Source organism: Nicotiana tabacum, chromosome 17 (assembly GCF_000715075.1).
Source record: "Nicotiana tabacum cultivar K326 chromosome 17, ASM71507v2, whole genome shotgun sequence".
Taxonomy (NCBI): domain Eukaryota; kingdom Viridiplantae; phylum Streptophyta; class Magnoliopsida; order Solanales; family Solanaceae; genus Nicotiana; species Nicotiana tabacum.
The window spans coordinates 107,992,283-108,001,386 of record NC_134096.1 but is presented as its reverse complement, the minus strand read 5'-3'; the positions used below and the strand labels follow the sequence as shown (position 1 = coordinate 108,001,386).

Genomic DNA, 9,104 nt, shown 5'->3' with positions numbered 1-9,104 from the left:
ACAATTATTTTACTTACTATATTGAAGGAGTTGAGTCAGTATCAATAGGTAAGTATTTCTCCAGATCATCTTTGACTCCCAATTACCTTTAGTTATTATATTATCAGTTCAGTTTCAACTTTCAGTTATGTTATTGCCTTATATACTCGGTACATTATTTTGTACTAACGTCCGTTTTCTGGGGACGCTGCATTTCATATATGCAGGTTCAGATAGACAGATGGGTAGACCTCCTCAATAGGTGTTTCTAGAGTTTATCCTGATCGGTAAGCTCCATGTCCTTGGGAGTTATCGGGTCTAGGTTTTCGTGTACATCTTCTGTATGTATGTATATATATTATGGGTTAGTTGGGGCTCTGTTTCGATCGCAATATATCCATCAGTAGAGGCTTGTAGACATATCCCGTCAGTTAGTGCACTATGTTGGGCTTGTAGGCTTGGTATGTATATTTTGGTGGTTTGTCACTTGTAGTAGTTATGACGGCCTTGTTGGCCCAACTTTATATTGATGTTTAGTCAGCGCTAGTTTCCATTCAGTTTTATATTTTGCTTCACAAATTGTCTTGCAAGGTGGCCCCATGGCCAAATTATGACATTATATGTTCAGAGTCCCTTAGTCGCAATTTGGTACACCAAGTTAGTTGAGGCAGCGGGTGCCAGTCTCGCTCCCAGGCCGGGGCGTGACATAAGGACTATGATATCACCATTTTATACCATCCCGGGAAGGCCAATGTTGTGGCCGATGCCTGAATCACCGGGCGTATAGTTTGGGGAGCTTAGCATATCTTCCAGGAGCAGAGAGGTCATTGGCATTGGATGTGCAAGACTTAGCTAGCCATTTTGTTAGATTGGATGTTTTTGAGCCGAGTCGAGTATTGGCTTATGTGGTATCTCGGTCTTCCCTTTATGATCGTATTAGGGAGCGTCAGTTTGATGACCCCCATTTGCTTGTCCTTAAGGACAAGGTCCAGCACAGTGATGCTAAGGAGGTCACTATTGGGAATGATGGTGCATTGAGGATGCAAGGCAGGCTGTGCGTGCCCAATGTAGATGGTTTGCGAGAGATGATTCTCCAGGAGGCTCACAGTTCACGGTATTCTATTCATCCAGGTGGCGTGAAGATGTATTAGGACTTGAGTTTGTATTACTGGTGGAGGAGAATGAAGAAGGACGTAGTGGAGTATGTAGCTTGGTGCTTAAATTGCCAACAAGTGAAGTATGAGCATCAGCGACCAGGTGGGTTGCTTAAGAAATTAGAAATTCCACAGTGGAAATGGGAGCGGATCACTATGGATTTCGTTATTGGGCTTCCACGGACTCAGCGGAAGTTTGATGCAATTTGGGTGATTGTGGATCGGCTGACCAAGTCAGCTCATTTCATTCCTATGATGACTACCTATTCTTCCGAGCAGCTAGCTCGACTGTATGGCTTCACTGCCCAAAGCCTTAGAGCCGCCCCTGATGTAACGTTGAGTATAAATGTCAAATTTTCTGTAACAGACCGTCGTTCTTAATGCTGTAGAATATTCCTTAGCAAATGCTACCGGGCGCATAGCTTTTAATATACTTTTATGAACGTTATCCGTTCCGGCGACAAGCGTAGTGACTGTGTTCGTTCCTCAACCATCCCATCTTGGATTCCACGTGTCCTACTTTTAGTCAGTCACGTGTCATATCATATTTTACCCTATACATATACGTTTTATGGGAAAATCACACTGCCTTGTGGTCATAACATTCTGTCCTTTTCCAATAATAAATCTTCTATTTCACATATGCATGCATAAACGTAAATCTACGAGTCACCTTCGAGAAAGATGCCTTATTCGATGACAACTCGAGAAATACGAACCTTCCAACGGTTAATTACAACCAAATAGAAGAATTCGGTTCGTGTTGGTTTATTGCCCTTCAGTTTATTTTTTTTCATGTTAACTATATTCTATATGTATGTGAGTATTGTGTAAGTATATGTTGATTTGCATCTATCCATTGTTTGGGTTAGGGCTCCTTTTAGTGAAGTGTCTTTTCATTTATTTTGATTATTGATTGGTAATTTCTTGGAATTTAACTGACAATTTTAAAGTTTTATAAACAACTAAACCCCTTCTATTTGCAAATAAAGTCGATTTTCTTGAATATTATGAAGTTTTACGTAATATTGACATATTGTCTTGTAAAAATTTATACCTTTATAATTTTGTACTTACTTACTCATCATCGTATATTAGAAATGTTAGCAAAATTTTAGGTTCGAATAGATTGAAGAAAACTTCTTTAAAAAAAAATATTGAAAAAGACAATTTTACTCCCATGAAATTGTAGAAGAGCATGTCTGTTGATTTCTCAATATGGTATGTTGAGATGAGATAATTAGATATTAAAGAGAACGAGTGTGTTGTGATAGGTTTGAAATAGGATTAATATTGCACGATCTAGTTAATGAAGGAGAAAATTAAGGATTCAATATTATTAATTCAATTAAGAGAGATATATTAGGGATATGAAATGTTGTAAATTTAAAAAAAGATATATTCATGCAATTTTCTAAAGCAGTTGTAACATATTTAAATAAGTATTAAATAAGTTGTATTTTGTATAAATTCCTCAATTTTTTTTACATGCGGGTTAGAACGCCAAATGGTAAAAGAATGATCTCAGGGAAAAACCACAATATCCTCTTGTTTATTTTGAAGCCAAAAAATAGAGAGGTCAATGAAAAATCATAAGATCAACAAAGGAAGCAAAGAATTGGCCAGATTGCAAAATTATAGAAGATTCATTTGCCACATGAACAAGCTATAAAGGTTGTTTATCTTGGCCAGGGGCTGGTGCTGTCCAATACTGCTTAGTTGCAATTAGAAACTTTTCCCTAACATGAAGACCACCTTCGTGATCAACCATCCTGCTATCCCATTGAAGTCCATCTATTGTGCTCTTCACATTTACCATTACATCTACATTGTCTGGGAAAATCACACTGCCTTGTGGCCATAAAATTCTGTCCTTTTTCCAATAATAAATCTTCTATTTCACATATGCATACATAAACGTAAATCTACGAGTCACCTTCGAGAAAGATGACAACTCGAGGAATACGAACCTTCCAACGGTTAATTACATGTTCTGGTAGAGAGTCAAAAACGAATCAGCATGTATGAAGTCCTCAGTTATTGGATACGTAGACAGCTTCGCACCTGACTGAAAGAGCATCATCAATAACAAGCAGAACATAGCAAACATGCTTCTTTCCGTGTTGTAAGTATAGTTTCCTTTCACACACTGGAACCAATAAAATATCCAAGCTATTTAAAACATAGTTGAAACAACTAGTTATGCAAAGGCAAGGAAAGCTCATACTAGAAGCTCTTACAAGATTTGGCCAACTTAACCAGCTCTTTTGCATTTTCAATCTTAGAATGCTCAACCAAGCCATCGACAACCCTCTGCATTAAACTATTATAAATAGCTTTGAATGATTTGATTGCTTTCTTGCACAAGTGCTGTGCAACGTCAAAATTTTTGGCATCACAAGCCAAAGCAATAAGCATCGTAAATGTTGCATAATCTGGAAGGCATCCATTTTGCATCATCTTCTCATACCACATTTTAGCTTCCTCTAGATTCCTCTCAGCAACACATTTTTATCATAGCATTGTAACTGAATGTGTCCGGTTTGAAACCCTTGTTAACAATCTCCTCGAAGAACTGAATCGCTTCTGAAACCTCATTAGCTTTAACCAAACCAATTAGTTTAATATTATAACTGTATGTAAAGGTCAGGGACTATATGTCTCTTTTCCATCACAGCCCACAAATTTGCAGCTGCAGAAAACCTTTTACTTTTATGAAATGCGTTTAGTAACGTATTACAAGTCACAATATTTGGCTTGATCTCATGCTTTTCCATCTCATCCATAAAATACACGGCAGAATCCAATGAACCAGCCTTACATAATGCCTTAATGGCAATGTTATACGACACTAGATCAGGCTCAATTGACAATTTCTGGGGCAATTCGCGAAATAACCCGCCAATTTTATCATATCTCTCTGACTTAAGACATGCTTCCAAAAGGGCATTGAAGGAAAAGACAGTGCGCGGACAATTTAGTTGAGGCATTTCGTCAAAGAGCTTACGGGCATTATTATACATTTTGGCTTTGCTATTAAGAAGAATAAGATGGGCGACAAAGTACTCATTACGAATATCTGGGTTTTGTTTTTTATGCTCGATAATATCTTCAATGCCGGAGAAATGGTTGGCGTGGGCAAGTTGGCGAACGGTGATTTCATAATGGAAGCGTTGGCATCGGAATTTGGGGGATTCCGATGATCTTTTAAAATAATCTACAATTGCTTGGGATGTGCGGCAGGTGGGTCTTGAAGAAGTTATGGTGACTTTTGTTGTTGTGATATCTATAATTTTGGAGGGTGCATTGTGGTTTCCGGCGAGGAGACGGGGGAGAGGTGAAGTAGTAGACATCTGATTGCCTTATTTTGGCGTTGAATACCAGTTCGCCAAATTGATCAACAATGTTACCATTTCTTACCTTATGGTTATCAAAGTAAGTATTGCATCCTGTAGTATTTTTATGTAATTTTTGCATAAATGGATTTTTATTTTACATGCGATTCTTTGTGTTTGTGATGTGAATAGATTTTTGAAATGAATTTAATTTCACATAATAGTCTGAAAAATATTTGTATATCGGTGTAATTTAACTTGTCTAATAGTTACCTGTCTAATTTTTACATTACCAATTCTATTTATTATTAATAATTATTTGTAGTTATTTTTAGATAACTTGATAGAGTAAGCTCTTTTACACCATTGTATACGGTTAGAACCGGTCCTCGATCATGAAGATCGATCGACGATGGCATCTCAGTCAAAGGGTATCTACATGGAGGGCTCGAACGAATTCCGAGATGGGGGCGTCGAGCGTCAGGGCGAACATCGACCAACACAGGTCCCAAACATTGATGCCCGAAAGTGATCACCAAGCTCGAAACCAAGGCCGAGTTTCCGATCCGACACCGAGCTCGAGTCAGTATCGAGCTCACAGACAGAAAACTGTTACAACCGCACCAAGGGAGAGAATCTTGGCAGGAATTAAGGAGGAGACACACCATCATGGGTCCTCCACTAGTAATATTATTCTATTATGTTGTTATAGATAAAGTGTTGATCTTTGGCTATAAAAGGAAGATAGATTGTAATAGAAAAACAGGCTCTGGCATATTAAGAATTCATTGTGTTTATCTTTCTAAGCTCACTAAGTATCTTCGTTCATCATTTCTATTTTGCATAACAAATACGTGTATTGTTATCTTCAGGTCAAAGGAATCTACCTATCCTTATAACCATACACAAATTCAACGTTATCCGATTTTCGGGTAAACAGTTTGGCGCCCACCGTGGGGCTAAGGATAACAAGTGATTATTTGATACAAATATACAGTACACTCCAGCTTACAACTTCATACCAGCAATGGCTCAGCCAATCGACCTCGAAGCCGGCCTTCAGGATGAAACCAACAACTTGGTGTCCGGGGCCGAAAGGCTACCCAACAACGGCAACGAGGCTCGAATCGAGGAACCCGAAATTCGAGCCGAAGTACCAGTAGATATCAATTCACGAATAGCTCTAGAAGCGAATCAGCGTTCTGAGCAGGAGAGAAGCGTTCAGGGCGGCGCTCGACCCATAGCCCGAGACACCCACAGCACGGGGAAAATCGGGGTCAGCTTGCGTATGATTTTCGAAATGCTACAAGCCCAACAAGTAACGATAGCTCAGTTGCAGAGCCAAACTCACATGCAAAGTAAGCCAAACTCCAATCCACTTCTTCGAGAAGTAACCCCCAGAACGGAGCCCGACACAGTGAAATCGAACGAGCGAGAATCAGGAACCGCTCCTGAAATTGCTAAACTGCTCGAGGAACTCACAAAACGAGTCGAAGCCAACGACAAAAAATTCGAAGCATATGATGCTAGGATCGATCAGATCCCGGGGGCTCCGCCAATGATGAAAGGGCTGGATTCGAAGAAATTCATACAAAAGCCTTTTCTATCGAGCGCGGCCCCGAAACCAATCCCAAAAAAATTCCGTATGCCCATAATTCCCAAATATAATGGTACGACCGATCCTAACGAACATCTCACCTCCTATACATGTGCCATCAAAGGCAACGATTTGGAAGACGATGAGATCGAGTCCGTATTGTTTAAAAAGTTCGGAGAGACCCTCGCAAAAGGAGCGATGATCTGGTATCACAACTTGCCACCAAATTCTATCGATTCTTTTGCCATGTTAGCAGATTCGTTCGTAAAAGCACATGCTGGTGCCATAAAGGTCGCAACGAGGAAATCAAATCTATTCAAAGTAAAACAAAGGGGTGACGAAATACTGAGGGAATTCGTATCCCGTTTTCAAATGGAACGCATGGATTTGCCACCAGTCACAGACGACTGGGCCGTACAAGCTTTTACCTAAGGGTTGGACGGACTGAGTTCGACAGCATCACGTCGGCTGAAACAAAGCTTGATTGAATACCCTGCAATAACTTGGGTGGATGTACACAATCGGTATCAATCGAAAATCATGGTCGAAGATGATCAATTGGGATCTCCGTATGAACCCACGCGTCAGAACCGCGCAACCACTAAAATTCTGAAGGAAACCAATAGAGAACAAAGGCCAAACAGAGACCGACACCAGCCGTACGTCGCAGATCGGATGAACCGCGGTTCGGCACATGAGACAGTTCGGAATAACCGAAGGTATGATCGGGGGCAAAATTCTCGGGGACTTATGAGCAAGAGAGGCTTTGATAAATATGCCGATCCTATAGAAGTTTCTCGATTATCGGAATATAACTTCAACATCGATGCATCTGCCATCGTATCGGCTATCGGATGCATCAAAGATACCAGATGGCCTCGACCCATGCAGACCGATCCGGCCCAAAGGAATCCCAATCAAATATGCGAATATCATGGCACCCATGGTCACAAAATGGAAGAATGCAGACAATTAAGAAAGGAAGTGGCCCGCTTGTTTAACAAAGGACACCTTAGGGAATTTTTGGGTGATAGGGCGAAGAACTATTTTAAAAACAAGGACTTCGGCAAGTAAAACGAAGTAGAAGAACCACAGCACATCATTCACATGATCATCGGCGGCGTCGATACCCCTCACGGACCTATGCTTAAACGCACTAAAACGTCGATTGTGAGGGAAAAGCGATCTCGAATTCAAGATTACACTCCCTCAGAGACTTTATCGTTCAATGATGAAGATGTAGAGGGAATCATCCAACCCCATAACGATGCACTGGTAATATCCGTACTCATGAATAAAATTAAAATTAAGTGTGTGTTAATTGATCCAGGTAGCTCGGCCAATATCATCAGATCGAAGGTCATAAAATAGCTCGGCCTACAAAACCGGATCGTACCCGCAACTTTAGTTTTAAACGGATTCAATATGGCATGCGAAACCACCAAAGGCGAGATAACCCTACCGATAAACGTTGCCGGAACAATTCAGGAAACAAAGTTTCACGTGATCGAAGGTGATATGAGATATAACGCTCTCTTCGGAAGGCCGTGGATACACAACATAAGAGCTGTACCTTCGACCCTACACCAGGTCCTCAAATTCCCAACACCAACAGGTGTCAAAGTAGTGTACGGAGAACAACCAGTCGCAAAGGAAATGTTCTCCGTCGAGGAAGCAAAACCAACATCTTCGTCTTCACCGGTGAAAGGATCGGGTTCAAAAGGAGGCACAGTCGAAGATCGGAACGCCAAATAGCAATCAAAGACATCAGCCTCGACCCAGCCAGGTAAGCAGAACATCGAAGAAGACAATGATCAGCGGATCCCTCGATCCTTCGTGACCCCCGATGCCTCCGATGCCACCAAGTGAACGATTGAGGAATTGGAGCAAATCATTTTGATCGAACACTGGCCCGAACGAAAGGTATACCTGGGAAGGAGTTTGAGCCCCGAACTCAGGAAGAAACTCATTTAATTTCTTATCGATAACATCGACTGCTTTGCCTGGTCCCATTTAGATATAACAGGAATCCCGCCGGACATAACAACACATCGACTAAGTGTGTCCCCTAGATTCAGACCGGTGAAGCAAAAAAGAAGACCCCAATCGGAGGTGAAGCACGCATTCATAAAGGATGAGGTAACTAAACTGCTCAAAATAGGATCCATTCGAGAGGTGAAATACCCCGAATGGTTGTCCAATGTGGTCGTAGTGCCTAAAAAGGGAAACAAACTTAGAATGTGTATAGACTACAAGGACTTGAACAAAGCATGCCCCAAAGATTCTTATCCACTGCCCAACATCGATCACTTGATCGATGCCACGACCGGCCACGAGATCCTTACTTTTCTCGATGCCTATTTCGGGTATAATCAAATCTAGATGAACCCGGAAGACCGGGAAAAGACTTCGTTTGTGACCAAATATGGAACATATTGTTATAATGTAATGCCCTTCGGGCTAAAAAATGCAGGAGCTCTACTTATCAACGCCTAGTAAATGGAATGTTCGAAGAACAAATATGTAAATTAATGGAAGTCTATATTGATGACATGCTAGTTAAGTCCCTGCGCGCAGAGGACCATTTGACCCATTTGCAGGAAACATTCGATATTCTGAGGAAATACAACATGAGGCTCAACCCCGAAAAATGTGCTTTCAGAGTCAGCTCAGGTAAGTTCCTCGGCTTCATGGTATCAAATCGGGGAATCGAGATTAACCCTGACAAAATCAAGGCCATTGAAGACATCACCATCGTGGACAGCGTGAAAGCTGTACAAAGGTTAACAGGAAGAATAGCAGCCTTAGGCTAATTCATTTCAAGATCATCAGATCGAAGCCACAAATTTTTCTCTCTACTCAAAAAGAAGAATGACTTTGCTTGGACACCAGAATGCCAACTAGCGTTACAAGAACTCAAATGATATCTATCGAACCCACCACTGCTGCACACTCCAAAAACCGACGAAAAACTTTACCTGTACTTGGCAGTATCAGAAGTCGCCATAAGCAGTGTCCTGGTTCGAGAAGAGGAAGGTA

General features: G+C 41.0%; 1 pseudogene; it reads right to left on the bottom strand.

The window, feature by feature from the left end:
- Nucleotides 1-2,657: 2,657 nt before the first annotated feature.
- On the bottom strand, nucleotides 2,658-4,663 carry LOC107814734 (pentatricopeptide repeat-containing protein At2g18520, mitochondrial-like; annotated as a pseudogene).
- Between the last annotated feature and the right edge of the window lie 4,441 nt (nucleotides 4,664-9,104).